Source organism: Coenobita brevimanus, chromosome 111 (assembly GCF_032717465.1).
Source record: "Coenobita brevimanus isolate Jiangsu-jjx chromosome 111, ASM3271746v2, whole genome shotgun sequence".
Lineage (NCBI taxonomy): Eukaryota > Metazoa > Arthropoda > Malacostraca > Decapoda > Coenobitidae > Coenobita > Coenobita brevimanus.
This window is the reverse complement of record NC_137064.1, coordinates 26,582,161-26,599,236: the sequence shown is the minus strand read 5'-3', so window position 1 is coordinate 26,599,236 and position 17,076 is coordinate 26,582,161. Positions and strand designations below refer to the sequence as shown.

General features: G+C 42.9%; 2 non-coding genes across 2 annotated transcripts; both read left to right on the top strand.

The window, feature by feature from the left end:
- The first annotated feature begins 319 nt into the window (after positions 1-319).
- TRNAM-CAU (transfer RNA methionine (anticodon CAU)) lies at positions 320-391 on the top strand. The gene has a single exon. It is a non-coding gene; the product is annotated as a tRNA-Met (tRNA).
- A 1,872-nt stretch (positions 392-2,263) lies between these two features.
- On the top strand, positions 2,264-2,335 carry TRNAM-CAU (transfer RNA methionine (anticodon CAU)). The gene has a single exon. It is a non-coding gene; the product is annotated as a tRNA-Met (tRNA).
- Positions 2,336-17,076: the final 14,741 nt, after the last annotated feature.

The window sequence follows — 17,076 nt, the reverse complement described above, 5'->3', positions numbered from 1 at the left end:
CAGTCGTAATTCATAATTGTCTCATTAATGCACTAAAGTCTGCATGCTGCTGTTTATTAACAAAAACTTTTCTTTAGGAGTAAATCTATTAAGCTATTATTATGCTGCTTTCTTACTCGCTCCCCCCCCCTAAAAAAAAAAAAAAAAAAGTGTTGCGCAGATCGCACCTCAAATGAGCAGAGTAATTCGTCCTCTGCACGCTGGAATGAAATACGAGTTTCTCTCTCTTGACCAAGTTGTTGATCGCGATAGTTTTGAACATGTTTGGTGACACTGGCTTCTCTTCCACTTAGCAAGATTTCCTGACGCCAAGCAAAGAAGCAGAGTGGCGCAGTGGAAGCGTGCTGGGCCCATAACCCAGAGGTCCGTAGATCGAAACTACGCTCTGCTACACTATTGTTTTATTTGGAGAGTCCAGACCAAACCCCACAGACAAGTTATACACTTTGGTAACTGCATGGAGTTCCTTCTGACATTTTCTTGGCGGCTTTAGCTGGAGGGTTTGGTGAGTGGGGGAGAACTTTCTTCCTTGCTATCCTTGTCTCATTCTAGTAGTTTAGCCACTCTTGTAGGAACTGCCTAGCATGGACCAACGGGCCTCTGTTCTTATATTCTTATGTAAAATAAAATGCAAAATAGATATTTCGTGGATAACTCGTTATACAAGTTTATTAATAAACTAAGTTCATAGATTCTACTACAAAATTAACTCCTTTGTCCTCAGCAAACCATCTGAGGACAGACTTCATCCCGAGTTAACGCGTCGGCACGGAGATCCATTGGAATGCTGAAGATATAAAAGGGATTTGGCAACAAAGAAAAAGAAACCTAGTGTACAGTCGGCAACAAAAGTCCTGTCTCCTTTCCTGCTTTTCTCTCCATGAATTTTGAAAATCAGTCTTATAAATCAACAGCAGAGGACACTGATGACAATAATCTAAGGCCAAAAAAGTTTTCAGTGTCGCCAGCGTCTCTTTACTTAAATTTATTTTTCAGAATCCATAGAGAGAGAAGCTGGATAAGACAAAGAATTTTGATGCCGAGTGTACATCTGCATCGTGTCTTCCCCTCCAACAGAAATGGACTGAACTAATAAGGCCAAAGGTAACAAAAAGCGCTACCAAATACCCCAACTTCTTTTCAAATGTAGCTCTAGATGAAGAGGGTCAAACTTTTGGAATTTGTTGTAGCAAACATTATAAAAATAACGCTCACGAGCAAGCTAAACCAACATCTATTTATAACTGATATGCCATAAGGATGATATTACGTGTATTGCAGATAGTGACAAGTTGATAAAATGGGTTGCAGGGAAAACACGAACAATTAAATGACATGACATTTCCTGTGTTTTTTCTGCCGCCTATGATATCGACCACAAATGCCATTCATGTAGGAATCTCTTGCAGGAATCACTGACTGGAACGTTTTCCTGTATATCAGTGTCTGGCTTCAGTGACAAGGCATTTAGCTCCTCCTCACCTCTTCGGTAGATATTAAAGGTAAAACTGTTAGATTTCTATCCTACACAGAGAACAACCCAGGATAAAATGAAGGGGGAATACATGGTCGATATATATAGCTTTATTCATCGCATGCCTAATCAGGAGCTTCTTTCTTAGTACCTTTTGTAAGGAAATTTCCATCGAGAAGAATGTTAATGGAGCATGGTGTATCTTCCCTTTCATTCCTGTTCAGTGTATGACAGGAAGCTTTGGATTGTCATGGGTCGGGGACGTCTTCTCTTGCACAGACACTTTGTTATATTTTTGCAACAAAGGCAAAAGCTTTCCTAATGGGACGAGACCACTTTACTGAGATAGAAAGGCGTGTGGGGTTGTGAATATCTTTAATTTTCTCCCCTTTTCTTTAGTAACTCCTTCCTCTACATTCTTCACTCTCTCTCTCTCTCTCTCTCTCTCTCTCTAAGTTCTGAGGTAACAGTCGTAATTCATAATTGTCTCATCAATGCACTAAAGTCTGCATGCTGCTGTTTATTAACAAAAACTTTTCTTTAGGAGTAAATCTATTAAATTATTATTATGCTGCTTTCTTACTCGCTTCCCCCCCCCCAAAAAAAAAAAAAAAAAAAAAAGTTGCGCAGATCGCACCTCAAATGAGCAGAGTAATTCGTCCTCTGCACGCTGGAATGAAATACGAGTTTCTCTCTCTTGACCAAGTTGTTGATCGCGATAGTTTTGAACATGTTTGGTGACACTGGCTTCTCTTCCACTTAGCAAGATTTCCTTACGCCAATTAAAGAAGCAGAGTGGCGCAGTGGAAGCGTGCTGGGCCCATAACCCAGAGGTCCGTAGATCGAAACTACGCTCTGCTACACTATTGTTTTATTTGGAGAGTCCAGACCAAATCCCACAGACAAGTTATACACTTTGGTAACTGCATGGAGTTCCTTCTGACATTTTCTTGGCGGCTTTAGCTGGAGGGTTTGGTGAGTGGGGGAGAACTTTCTTCCTTGCTATCCTTGTCTCATTCTAGTAGTTTAGCCACTCTTGTAGGAACTGCCTAGCATGGACCAACGGGCCTCTGTTCTTATATTCTTATGTAAAATAAAATGCAAAATAGATATTTCGTGGATAACTCGTTATACAAGTTTATTAATAAACTAAGTTCATAGATTCTACTACAAAACTAACTCCTTTGTCCTCAGCAAACCATCTGAGGACAGACTTCATCCCGAGTTAACGCGTCGGCACGGAGATCCATTGGAATGCTGAAGATATAAAAGGGATTTGGCAACAAAGAAAAAGAAACCTAGTGTACAGTCGGCAACAAAAGTCCTGTCTCCTTTCCTGCTTTTCTCTCCATGAATTTTGAAAATCAGTCTTATGAATCAACAGCAGAGGACACTGATGACAATAATCTAAGGCCAAAAAAGTTTTCAGTGTCGCCAGCGTCTCTTTACTTAAATTTATTTTTCAGAATCCATAGAGAGAGAAGCTGGATAAGACAAAGAATTTTGATGCCGAGTGTACATCTGCATCGTGTCTTCCCCTCCAACAGAAATGGACTGAACTAATAAGGCCAAAGGTAACAAAAAGCGCTACCAAATACCCCAACTTCTTTTCAAATGTAGCTCTAGATGAAGAGGGTCAAACTTTTGGAATTTGTTGTAGCAAACATTATAAAAATAACGCTCACGAGCAAGCTAAACCAACATCTATTTATAACTGATATGCCAAAAGGATGATATTACGTGTATTGCAGATAGTGACAAGTTGATAAAATGGGTTGCAGGGAAAACACGAACAATTAAATGACATAACTTTTCCTGTGTTTTTTCTGCCGCCTATGATATCGACCACAAATGCCATTCATGTAGGAATCTCTTGCAGGAATCACTGACTGGAACGTTTTCCTGTATATCAGTGTCTGGCTTCAGTGACAAGGCATTTAGCTCCTCCTCACCTCTTCGGTAGATATTAAAGGTAAAACTGTTACATTTCTATCCAACACAGAGAACAACCCAGGATAAAATGAAGGGGAAATACATGGTCGATATATATAGCTTTACTCATCGCATGCCTAATCAGGAGCTTCTTTCTTAGTACCTTTTGTAAGGAAATTTCCATCGAGAAGAATGTTAATGGAGCATGGTGTATCTTCCCTTTCATTCCTGTTCAGTGTATGACAGGAAGCTTTGGATTGTCATGGATGGGGGACGTCTTCTCTTGCACAGACACTTTGTTATATTTTTGCAACAAAGGCAAAAGCTTTCCTAATGGGACGAGACCACTTTACTGAGATAAAAAGGCGTGAGGGGTTGTGAATATCTTTAATTTTCTCCCCTTTTCTTTAGTAACTCCTTCCTCTGCATTCTTCTCTCTCTCTCTCTCTCTCTCTCTCTCTCTCTCTCTCTCTCTCTCTCTCCCTCTCTCTCTCTCTACCTGTCAGAACCTGCGCTTCATCCCTCATTCCTCAAACCACAACCTTCCTGCCTACCTGTGTGTGTGTGTGTGTGTGTGTGTGTGTGTGTGTTCTCTCTCTCTCTCTCTCTCTCTCTCTCCGTCTGTGTGTGCGTGTGTGTGTGTGTGTGTGTGTGTGTGTGTGTGTGTGTGTGTGTGTGTGTGTGTGTGTGTGTGTGTGTGTGTGTGTGTGTGGTGCGTGTTTGTTTCTGTATGCGTAAACGTTTTAAATGACCAAAAACTCTATGCACAAGGGAGGAGATACAAGCAAGAACTGAAAAAGCTAAGAAAAGATAAGTAATAAAAACAGTAAAAAAGTAATCAATAGAGAGTAATAAATAAAGGAAGGTATTTAATGCATCAATTATCACGGTCAGGTAATTTCCGTTTTACCTGTAGGAATTATTCACGCATTTAAAAGGTCTGTTTATAGTGAGAGGGATAATTCAACCTTGGAAATCTCAAAAGGGTACAAGTAGGGCTGAATTGGTTGAAGCTTACTAATAAAGGACTTTTTTATATGTGGGAATAATTGTTTCAAGAGTAATAATGCTGGATTGGTATTAGAGAGAGAGAGAGAGAGAGAGAGAGAGAGAGAGAGAGAGAGAGAGAGAGAGAGAGAGAGAGAGAGAGATTGAAATTAGTAGCAAGGTAGGATGTGAGGTGAAATAGGGATAATATGAGTGTAAAATGAAGAACGGTTGAGTGGTGAGGGGAATGAGTGGTGAGGGGAATGAGTGGTGAGGGGAATGAGTGGTGAGGGGAATGAGTGGTGAGGGGAATGAGTGGTGAGGGGAATGAGTGGTGAGGGGAATGAGAGGTGAGGGGAATGAGTGGTGAGGGGAATGAGTGGTGAGGGGAATGAGTGGTGAGGGGAATGAATGGTGAGGGGAATGAGTGGTGAGGGGAATGAGTGGTGAGGGGAATGAGTGGTGAGGGGAATGAGTGGTGAGGGGAATGAGTGGTGAGGGGAATGAGAGGTGAGGGGTATGAGTGGTGAGGAGAATGAGAGGTGAGGGGAATGAGTGGTGAGGAGAATGAGAGGTGAGGGGAATGAGTGGTGAGGAGAATGAGAGGTGAGGGGAATGAGAGGTGAGGGGAATGAGTGGTGAGGGGAATGAGAGGTGAGGGGAATGAGTGGTGAGGAGAATGAGTGGTGAGGGGAAATGAGTGCTGGAGAGTGGTGTCTGGTAGGTGGTGAGTATTTAGTGGTGAGAGGAAATAAGTGGTTAGGCCGGCCAAATGAATAGTGAGGTGAGGGGAGTGGTGAGCTGAGGTGAATATTGAGGTGAGGCAACATCCGGCCTTGCAACTTCCGGCCTTGCAATCATCACGTCTTACGGGTCACCAAACGACTCTCACAGGATCTGCAACTCACCAGGCCATTGAGGAAGGAAGTGGTTGCAAGAGAGAAAAGAGAGAGAAAGTGTGAGGAGAAAATGTAGAAGGAAAGGCGTGAGAATTTTATAACAATACCAGTACGGTAACATTAATAATGGTAATAGCATTAGTTATAGTAATAGTACAGTAGTAGTAGTAATAATAGTAGTAGCAGTAGCAGTGGTAGTAGTAGTTATAGTAATATCAGTACTGGTATTAGTGACAGTGGTAGTGGTGGTAGCAGTAATAGTAGTAGTAGTGGTAGTAGTAGTAGTAGCAGTAGTGGTAGTGGTGACAGTAGTAGTAGTAGTAGTAGTAGTAGTGTAGCAGTAGCAGCAGTAGTAGTTGTAGTAGTAGTAGTAGTAGCAGTAGTAGTAGTAGTAGCAGTAGTAGTAGTAGTAGTTGTAATAACAGCAATAATAATAATAATAATAATAATAATAATAATAATTAGAATAGTAACAATAATAATAATAATAAGAACAACAACAATAATAATAATAATAATAACAATAATAATAAAAGAAAACTAATAATAATAATAATAATCGATTTTCAGGGCCATTAAGGAAAGATGTGAGAAGAAAGAAAGAACAGGAAATCATAAGGTAATAATAAATAAGAACAAATGTGAGAACAAGCGCAAGACCTTTAAAAGCAATAACATAATAACATCTGATTTGAGTAAACCCACAATGGAAGTGCGAAAAATATAAAAAAGAACCGAAAATACAACGACGAACTGCAGAAAGAAAATTTGGCGGAATCCAGTAAGCACTATTATTCTGGTATCAGAGAGCTGTTGATGATAGAAGGGAAAATAGAAAGCAAAATGCAGAAATAATGGGAAGTAGGTCAGAATTATCCTGAATTTAATAATGACTGATCGTTGCATAATTTTCTTAATGTTTTGTGAATGGCCTACGGATGTGTAAAAAAAAAAAAAAGAGAAAAAAGAGTAAAAGAAGATCGAAAACGCAAGACTGCCCCCTTTCTTAATTCTAACTGAATGAATTTCTTTAATGGTTTCCAATCTAGGAAATGCAAAACAGAAAAAAAAAATGCAAAGGAATGAGAGTGGAGACGTGTGAATAAACAAAAAAGAAGTAATATTGTATCAGATTTTTATCCAAGTTCAAGTTTCCTCAACGGACCATTCATGAAGGAAGCAAGAAAAGAGATGAAAAGAAAGAAAGCAAAATGAGAGAAAATAAAGACCTGGCACGCAACATCCAGGAAGCCACAGTATCTGATTTTCAGTTAACTTCCTCAATGTTTTCCACGTCAATTATAAATTATCGTTAAATTAGAGTGTCATTTTGGAGATAAAAAGAAAATGAATAGAAGAAAATAACGCTGAATAAAACTGTCCTGACTGCATTAGTTGCAGGAGTGGGGGTTGGTGATGATAATTTTGATGATGATGATGATAATGACACCTGTGCTAGCAGTAATGAGGAGAGTGTTATGTTTTGCATAACGCGCGCGCGTTAACAAAATAGCTCGGAAAGTTTTGATCAGATTTTAACCAAATTTGGTGAGGGGGTTGAGGGTCAGCAAAGGATATGACATCCTGTTTTTGAAAACAATAGGTCAAAGGTCAAATCCATAAAACTAGGTCAAAATCTAACCTAACAAGGTCATTTTAAGGTGTTGATGCAATTTAGTCTATTTAACTATTGAAAGAAAGGCTACAAAGGAATTCGATTATGAGAATAAGTCAAACTTCAAAATTACAGGGCAAGGTAAAAGTTTGACCCGTATGTGTGTGTGTTAAAATAGCTGAAAGAGTTTGATCTGATTTGTATCAAGCTTGGTGGATGCCTTGAGGATCAGCCAAGGGGTAGACTAGTTTTAAAGAAAAATCAAGTCAGAGGCACATGATACTGTCAGCTTAAATTGTTTGATCAGATTTAGAGCAAACTTGGTGGAAATGTTAAGGAAAAGGCAAGGAAGGAGGGATTCGATTTATGAACACTCAGTCAACGGTCAGCGTCAAAATTCGACCCGTGTGTGTTCGCAGGAATAAAATGAAAAAATCTGATTTCAGCTATACTTGGTGAAAGGCTTGATGGTCAGCCAAGGGGTTGACCTGTTTTTTTTTTATAACAATAGGAACCATTTTCTCCTAGCTCCCACCACCGTCCCAGCTCCCAAGCCTCCAAATTCACTCAATCATCATCATCATCATCGTCATCTTTTCTCCCAGCTCTCTCAGCCATACTTTCGGGCATGTTTTCTAACTCTCTCCACCATACTTGCTTCTTGTTACCTAGTTCCCTTCACAGTCCATCCCCTTTCCCATCTTCACTGAAATTCATCCCCTCCCCAGTCTCCCATCCCGGCTCTTCTGTCCCTCTTCCTTTAACCTCATCTTCCTCCCCCAATGCATTTCCTTCCACTATTACCCTTTGTCCATCTTCTCACATAGTTCTCTTCCCTTTCCAAAGCCCCTTGCTTCCCCTCTTAACTTTAGCCCTCTTCCTCCTGCATTACTCTTCCCTCCTCTTCTCCATCACGTTCGCCTTTCCACCTTAAGTCCCTCATCTATTTATCTTTTTCCCGTCTCCTTTCATGTCTCCCTTCCATCCTAACTCTGCACCCACACATCCTCCGCTCTTCTGCCCCGTCCCTCTCCTTTCATGCATTCCTCCCTTCTCTACGTCCTACTCGTTCTTTTCTGCATTCTCCTCTCTCCTGGCCTCAACACTTATCCACTTTGTGCTCCCCATGCTTCCACCCCGTCTCCTACTCCCTGTCTTTGCCCCCCACAGCCTCTTGCTCATCTATTTCCCCGCTATTATCTTGTATCCCCTCATCATCACCCGTCTCCCCTCTCCCACTCCCCACCATTTTTCCTCTTCTGCCTTTATTTCTCCCAGCCCCCTTCTCTTCTATTCCACTTCCTTCCATGCTTTCTCCTTAAACACTCCATATCCTCTTCTCTCCTTCTCCCATCTCTCCTATCCTCTCGCATCCATCCCCCGCTCCCTTTCTCCTTCCATGATTTCTCTTTAAATCCTCCCTACCCTCTTCTCTACCCCCATCTCTCTTACCCTCTCGCATCCATCGCGTTCTCCCTTTCTTCCACACTCCTTATCCAGCCAATACCCCGCCTTCCATCCTCTGTCCCCTTGCCTCCAACCTCCCTTCTCTCGTAGGGAAATATCGTTATGTACGGTACCTAATGTTATGTTGATGCTACTTTCCTTTACATGTTAAGGCAGTGTAGAATATGTTTTCCATTAATTATACTTTCCTATGAAGTTTCAGAGTCAGTTTATCTACCCAACATGGTGGGTGTTTTTTATTTTTTATTTTTTTTCTTGGAGGCTTCGGACGGGAGGAGGATCGGTGGGTAGGGAGGGAGGAACCTGCGTGCTTTGTTATTCCCATTATTAACTCTTAGATATCTACTATATGTCACAAGTTACCTAACATCATACAGCCTCGAAAGGACCGTTTGGTATGTAGCTGTTTATCTTCCTTTGTTCTCCTTCGCAATCCTCATATCTTACCTCCCAGTCACTATACCACTCAGAGAGGCATTATTGTTGTTACTTTTGTATTATTGCTTCCGACACGCACATACTGTGCTGTGTGTTTTCCTTTCGTCTTGTCCTGCGAAGTTAGTAATCTATATGACACTAAGATATGATATTTTTCTGCCAGTTTCGGTTAGAGGGTTTGGCAAATGGAAATGGGAGCTTTTTTATTTGTTATTTTGTGCTGCCAATCCACTGACTGTAGACAAAAAGAGGTTATTTGTACCTTAGGATGGCAACTGCCTCCTTCCTCAGCAACAGTCTTTCTTACATACTGTGGGTTTTTACAGGCATGCGGCTCTTTACGTCACTGTGAATACTGCCCTTCTGTTATAGCTATATACATGAGCATGAACTGTCTACTATGGACTAACCGACCACTACAGCAGTTTTTTTATGTGGCGGGAAGTGGAAAAAAAACGGTTAATTAGGTACAGCTGATGCAACAAAAATTAATAATAAATGATAGATGTGTGGGGTAGAGTTTTTTTTTTTCAGCTTTACTTAGGGTGATCGGTTCTTCTAAGTTAAGTAAGCTAAGCTAAGACTTTATCCATTAAGTAAGTTTATGCTGCAAGCTCTTATGTTCTCCATCATGTATTCCCCCACTTCCAGTCTCCGCCCAAGCTCCTTCATTCCCTCCCTCCTCCTCCTCCTCTCTCTCATGCATCCTCCCCCCCCCCCCTCCTTCCAGACGCTGTGGCGGGTAGACTGTGGTTGTGGCTGTCTGACTGCACCGCCACAGCCACCGGAAATGCCCGTGGGACCTGCCAACCACAAGGAGGCTTCGGGGTCTGCCAACACCACAAAACTGCCAACACCACAAGACTGCCAACACCAACACCACCACTGCACCACCACCACCACCACCACCAACAACACCAACAACAACACTACCATCACCACCGCACTGTTAACACCACCACCATATTACCAACACTACAACCACAACCACATTGTCAACACTACCACCAGCAACAACACACTGCCAACACTCAAACTATTACCTAGAATACTCAGTTTCTAACAAAGATCTATGCAGGAAAATATACACTGGTATCAATAAACAGTCACATTAAATCAGAATACGTAGAATACAGGATACACAGGTTGAGATAATTACGTTGTGTCTTATTTTAGTTCTTCCATTTTAACTTGGCCCGGAATTTTGTCCTTTTGCAACTTATTTCACGCAGGGCATTGACAGCGTAAGATTACAGTCTGGCCCTATATCCCTTCCATAGCATTTCTTCCTGTCTAGCACCATACTCTAGTGTTCATCGATTGTTAAACTCAGCTTTCACGAAGGAGGGACAGCAATTTTAGGCCTAATTAGAGTAAAAAGAGTGTATTGGTATTCCTGCGTCTTCTTCCTTCCTGACCTTAATATTCCATTGTTTCTCGTAAAAAGGATAAGACGAAAAGATGACTAACCAGAAAACCATCGCATCATCAATGTCTTCAGTCCGAACTCTCTCTCTCTCTCCTTATTTGTCACACAGCAACCGACCCCAGCACTCAGGGGAAAATAACCACTGGGGACCGAAGAGAGAGAGAGACCTTATGATGTGACAGAGGAGGAGAGCAGCCAGGGAGGAGATGTGAGAGAGACCACATTAGCTTTAAGTCATACACTGGCCGTAGTGGGATTAAAACCTGCTGCAGCTTATCATGCACATCATACGTTCACCCTTCAGTAAAAACGAGTCAGCCATTTCCTTTAGTCTCCCCTCTTACCTACGATTTCTGTTTACTTATAATATTAATCCCGTTCTCTGTGGCTAAATCAACAAACAAAAGAATAAAAGTTTCACTGATCGGCTTTTAGAAAATGTTGATAACTGCACACACACACACACACACACACACACACACACACACACACACACACACACACATCTTAAAGGAAAATGCATCGTCCAGCGACTAAAAAAAGGCAAAAAATATTATGAAAATAAACTTGAGACCATGCATTACTGGACATGACGATAGTTAAAAATTTCCACGCCTCTGTCCTTCATTAAGTCCTCTCTGCACTGGCCGTCCTAATTATGTGTCATTACAGGTGCTCGCTCCCTCAGGTGTGCTCACTGCTCTAGCACACCGTGGGAACACACCTCAAGCAACGCACTCTGCAACACACCTCAGGATACACTCTGCAACGTACTCCACTCTGCAACACACCTCAGGATACACTCTGCAACGTACTCCACTCTGCAACACACCTCAGGATACACTCTGCATTGTACTCCACTCTGCAACACACTTACACAACGAATTCTGCAACACACCTCAGACAACACACCCTGCAAAACAGTTCTGTAACGCATCATAGGTAACACACTCTTCAACACACCTCAGGCAACACACTATATTCTGCAACACGCCTCAGGTAACACACTCTGCGACAAACTTCAGGCAACACACACGCAATACACCACAGACAACACTATCTACAGTACACCACAGACAACACTCTGCAATATACCTCAGGCAACATGCTCTGCAGTACAAATAAGGATCACACTTTGTAATACACTTCAAGCAACACACTGCAATATACCTCAGACAACACACCCTGCAACAAACCTCACACAACACTGCAATACATCTCAGGCAACACACCCTGCAACACACCTCACACAACACACTGCAACACATCTCAGGCAACCCACCCTGCAACACGCCTCAGACAACATACTGTTCTGCAAAACACCTGAGACAACACACTATTCTGCAACACACTCCACTCTCCAACATATGAACTGGTGCAACATACAGACTGCAACATATATTAACTTCTTCAACAGTCTGACCTGTCCAACACTCAGAATCTTCCAACACTTGTATTTCTAGAACACTGACTTCCTCCAGCCTTTGATCTCATCAAAATAAATGCAACACACTGACAGCTGCAATACTCTGATAAATACATTACACTGATACAACACACTGATTGAGGCAACACACTGACTGACGCAACATACTGACTGACGCAACGAACTGACTGATGCAACACTGACTGACGCAACACACCGATGCAACACAGTAACCGCTATAACACACTGACTAAAGTACAATAACTGACGCAACAAACTGACTACTGCAACACGCTAATGCAAAAAATGGACTGATGCAACACACCGAAAGAAAATGAAAAAAAAAATAAAAGTGGCTTGGAAAAATATATAAAAAAAAAATCTAAAGAAAGAAATTACAAAGGAAACGAAGAAAAAATGAGAGAAAAGAAAAATAGAAGAAACGGGGGGGGGGGGAATTAAAGAAAAAAGACTATGAATGAGAGAGAAAATACTTAGTGTGAAAAGGGAAGCAAAATTGAAAATATATGAAAGGGGAGAGGCAAATAAAGAAATAGTGGTAAATATATTAGTGTGTGACAGCGAGTTGGGTGGAGAACGAGGAGGCAGTATGTTGATGAGAGAGAGAGAGAGAGAGAGAGAGAGAGAGAGAGAGAGAGAGAGAGAGAGAGAGAGAGAGAGAGAGAGAGAGAGAGAGAGAGAATGAAGAACTATTCAAGCCATAATACGGGCTGCTATATGGCACTAAGATTGGCGCTGAAGTGCTGTAAGCAAGAAAGCAGTGTAAAGAAGAAAGCAGTGTAAGGGAGAAAAGATCACCGCCAATGGGAGGTCCTTCAACTATTCATGTTAAGATGTCAAATATCTAACCTGATAGGAGCAGAGGGAAAGTAATGGCCGGAAGAAACACTGAAATATCGAGAAGAGAGGTAGGACAAAAGAGAAGAGGACGGTAAGAAGAGAAAGATGAAAGACAGAAGGGCTTTTAAGTCGCCTCTTACGACAAGCAATGATACTGGGGAGGCAGTCTCTCCCCACTCTCCCCAGAAAGTAGTTGAGGGGAAGAGGATAAAGGAAAGAAAAGCGAGGGAGAGAAGAAAATTAGAGGAGAAAAGGAAAGAAGTAAGGAGGGAGGTTGCGGAAGGCAGAAGAGAGAGAGGAAGGAGAGACAGAGAATATAAAGATACGGAGAGTGGGAGGAAGATATGGAGAGAGGGCGTGGGGGAAGAGGAGAGGAGAACTTAGGGGAGAGAAAAGGAGGGAGGGAAGGAGGGAGAGGCGGATAGAGGAAAACGATAAATAGAGTGGAGGGAGATATGGGGAATAAGAGGGAGAGGTCAAGAGAGAAGGGGAAAGAAAAAGAGAATAAAGAAGAGAGGAGAAAGAGAGTGCAAGTAATGTTAGTCTAATACACCGGTTTATCAGATGCAACCTTTAGTTTAGTTTGTTGATTTTATTTTTAACTTATTTCCATCCAACGTCAAACTATTTCATTAAGGTTAGGAAAATGTCGAAATGTGTCTTAAAAGTAAAATAATACGAAGGCTGCATTGAACTCCACTCCCTTCCCTTCCGAGAAGTGACTCTAAAGTTGAATAATAATATTGTCTGTGGATACCAAGAACAAATTATACAATGTGTCGTCGTTGTGGAGAGGCAAAAGTACGATAAAACACATGGATTACATACGGCAACTAGGGGAATACAGGTAAGAAAATAAACAAGTGAGATAAATACAGATGGATATGTCAGAAAATAAACTCCTATGACTACTAAACAAAATATTACTACTACTACTACCACTATTATAATTATTACTATTTTTATCAGCGAAATAACTGTCGCTGTTTTATTTTACTATCATTGCCAAAAAACACTATAAAAGATGATGACAGTTTTAGAAGCAGGGGATCAAATACTGATACTCATGATAGGAAATTAAAATGCTTATGACTGAGAGGTGCTATGTAGAGGGGATGATGAAGGGTAAAAATGAAGGGAGGGTGAGGGGGAGAAAGGAGAGGAGGGAAATGAAAGATGTGGAGAGGAGAAGGGGGGGTGGAAGGCAGAGGATGATGAAATGAAAGATGTGGAGAGAAGGAAAGGACAGAAAAAGTAAGATGAGGGTAATGAAAGAACTGGAGGGGAGGAGGAAAGACAGGAAAGCAGAGGATGAGGGATACGAAAGAAGTAGAGAGAAGGAGAAGGGAGAAAACAGAGGATGAGGGGAAATGAAAGAAGTGAGGAGACGGGGGGAGAGGAAGGAAGAGGATGAGGGATATACGAGAAGTGGAGAGAAAGTGGGTAGAGTGGAAGGAAGAGGATGAGGAAATGAAAGGTGGAAGGAAGGAGGGAAGTGAGGAAGGTAGAGGATGAGGAAAATGAAAGAAGTGGAGAGAAGGAGGGATGAAGAGAAGACAGGAAGAAAGTGGGAGAGAAAAGGGGAGAGAGAGGAGGGAACAGAAGTGGAAGGAGGGAAGGAGGGATTGAGGGAGAGGAGGAATGAAAAGCGAGAAAATGAAAGAGAAGAAAAGAAAGGAGACGCTGTGAGAGGGAGGTGAGAAAAAAAAAATGAGTGGAAAGGGAGGAAGAAAGCAAGGGAGGGGCGAGGGAGGAAAGGGAGGAGAGAACCCGTCTGACCAAGGAGGGAGGAAACGTCTGGCTGGAGAAAAAGAGAAGGAGAGAAAGAGAGGGAAGGAGGGAGGGAGAAGGAGGGTGAGTGTCTGGAGAGATGCGGGGAGAGAGAGAGAGAGAGAGAGAGAGAGAGAGAGAGAGAGAGAGAGAGAGAGAGAGAGAGAGAGAGAGAGAGGGTTGATTACAGAGGGAGGAAGGAGGGAGAAGGGAGTTTGAAGAGAACGGTGGGAGGGGAGGGGAGGGGGGAGACGGAATGAGAGAGAATGGGAGGCTGAAAAGTAGTGAGGGAGGGAGTGGTAAGGAGGGTTAGAGAGAGAGAGAGAGAGAGAGAGAGAGAGAGAGAGAGAGAGAGAGAGGGGGGGGGGTAGTAGAAGAGACGATGAGGGAAGGAAGGAGAGAGGGAAATGCGAAAGGGGCAGGGATAGGGAATGGAAAGGGAAGGGGAAGGGGAAGGGAAGGGGAAAGAGAAGGGGAGGGGAGAGGGGAAAAGGAAGAGGAGGGGAAAGGAGAAAGGAGAGAGAGAAATAAGAACATTTGCTGAGCGGAGGTTAGGGGGAGGGAGGGAGGGGGCATAAAGAGGGGGACGGGGAGAGGGGAAGAGGGAGTGCATGCTGCAGAAAGGTAGGGGTGGTACGGGGAGTGGGGAATTGTAGGGTGGGAGAGGGTGAGGTGGAGGGAGAAGCTGAAGAGGAGGGAGCAAAGAGGGAGTTATATAGAAGGTAGGGGAGGGGGTTAGAGGGGACGGGAAGGGGAAAGATGGAGAGGGGAAGAGAGGGAAAGAATATAGTGGGAAAGGGAAGAGAGGAGGTGGGGATGAAAGGGGAATATGTAGTGAGGGTCCAGGGTGGTGGTATGAGAAGAGGGGAAGTTACAGAGAGCCAGGTGAGAGTGGGAGAAGGACATTTGTGGAGGGATAGAGAGGGAAAAAAGGAAGGTGAGAGAAGGAAGAGGGAGGGGGAGAGAGAAAGAAAGGGGAAGGGGAAAGAGAAGTAAGGGGGAGAGGGAGAGGGAGGGAACATAGAGAAGGTGGAAGGTGGAAGACAGAAGGAGAGGGAGGGGCAGGGGAAGGGGTATTTGCAGAAGTGGTGGGGGAAGAGGGAGGGGGAGTTGCAGACGGAGAGGGGGATGGGGAGGGGAGGGGAGGAGGGAGGAATATGACCTTGAAATGACTGGCTTACGTCTGGCCGCTGCAACCCCCTCCCCCTTCCTCTCCCCGATCCTTCTTCCCCCTCCCAATCCCCCTTTCCTTCTCCCCTCCCTAAACAGACTCACTCCCTTCCTCATGGCTAGACACTCTCCCTCTCAATCCTTTTTCATCCCTCCCTGCCCCCCTCCCCCTCTCTCTCTCTCTTTTAGTTCCTCCCTCAATTGTCCTTGCTCACATCCCATTCCTGGCACTCTTCTCTCCCTCCCTCTCTCCCTTCCTCTCTGTTCTCACTCCCTTCCTCTCTCCTTGACTACATTACCTTCCTCTTTCTCCTACTTCCTTTCTCTCTTCTTATTTAATCCCTTTTTTCCCCTATCCTTAATTTGCTCCCTTTCTCTCTCCCTATAGATACTCCCTTCCTACCTTACACCCTTCCTTCCTCACTAACTCCCTCCCTATCAAATTCTATCCCTCCCTCACCCTCTCTTCACTCCCTCACTCGCTATCCTTTCTCCCTCCTTCCCTTCTCATTCCCTCCCTTCCCTCTGTCATTCCTTACTCCCTCAGTGTCTGCCTTCCATCCCTCCCATACTTCCTCTTCTTCCATTACTCCCTCCCTCCCTCCCAATCCTTACTCCTTCTCTTCCTCCCTACCATTTCCATCTTCCTTCCTCCCAGTCCTCCTTCTTTCTTTGTCCTCCTTCACTACTTCCCTCCCTGATCTTCCTCCCTTTAGCTATACTTTCTTCCTTAGGATCCTCTCTCTCTCTCTCTCTCTCTCTCTCTCTCTCTCTTCTCTCTCTCTCTCTCTCTCTCTCTCTCTCTCTTCCAAACCACACCCAAACATAAAAAAGCATCAATTCTTTACTAATTACTTCCTGTTGTGAAGCTAAAACCAGTCTTGCTAAAATAAGAAATCAGGAAAAAAAAAAAGATTAAATTTCTTGAACAATCTGGAAGAACAAGTTTCAGTAAATTACTCTAGTGATTCTCCTGACAGAATTTTTTATACGCATTTTAGATGGACCTATTTAACCCTATAGATCTAGGTGGGAAGGAGGGATGGGATGATGATGATGATGATGATGATGATGATGATGATGATGATGATGATGATGATGAATTCACTAGACTGTATGAATAGGATAACTCTGTATTTCTCAGTAATAGGAAACTCTTTAGCAAACAGATACGTGGAATAAAAACTCAAAACTGTAAGCACTGGTAAATAAACGAAGACGTGGAGGGAAGCAGCGCCGTAGCTAGAGCTCTGGCGTCATCGATGAGTTCTACAAACGTACCTTTGATGCAGTTCTCACAATTATTTGTTGTCATATACTCAATCTTGGAGTTCAAGGAAGAAAGCAGCTGCTCAAAATGCCACCACGCCTATTGTCTTGCACAATGTGTGTGTGTGTGTGTGTGTGAGTGTATTATTGTATAATCTATCTATCTATCTATCTAGCTATATATCAGCTACCACCGCTACTACTACTACTACTACTACTTTCTCACATCTACGGGACTAATGAAACCATCTGAAGAGTCGGATTTAACCCGTGGATCCCAGCTTGTGAAAGAGGTGTAAATGTGAATGCAGATAGGTAAAGGCTTTTCGTCTCATTAAC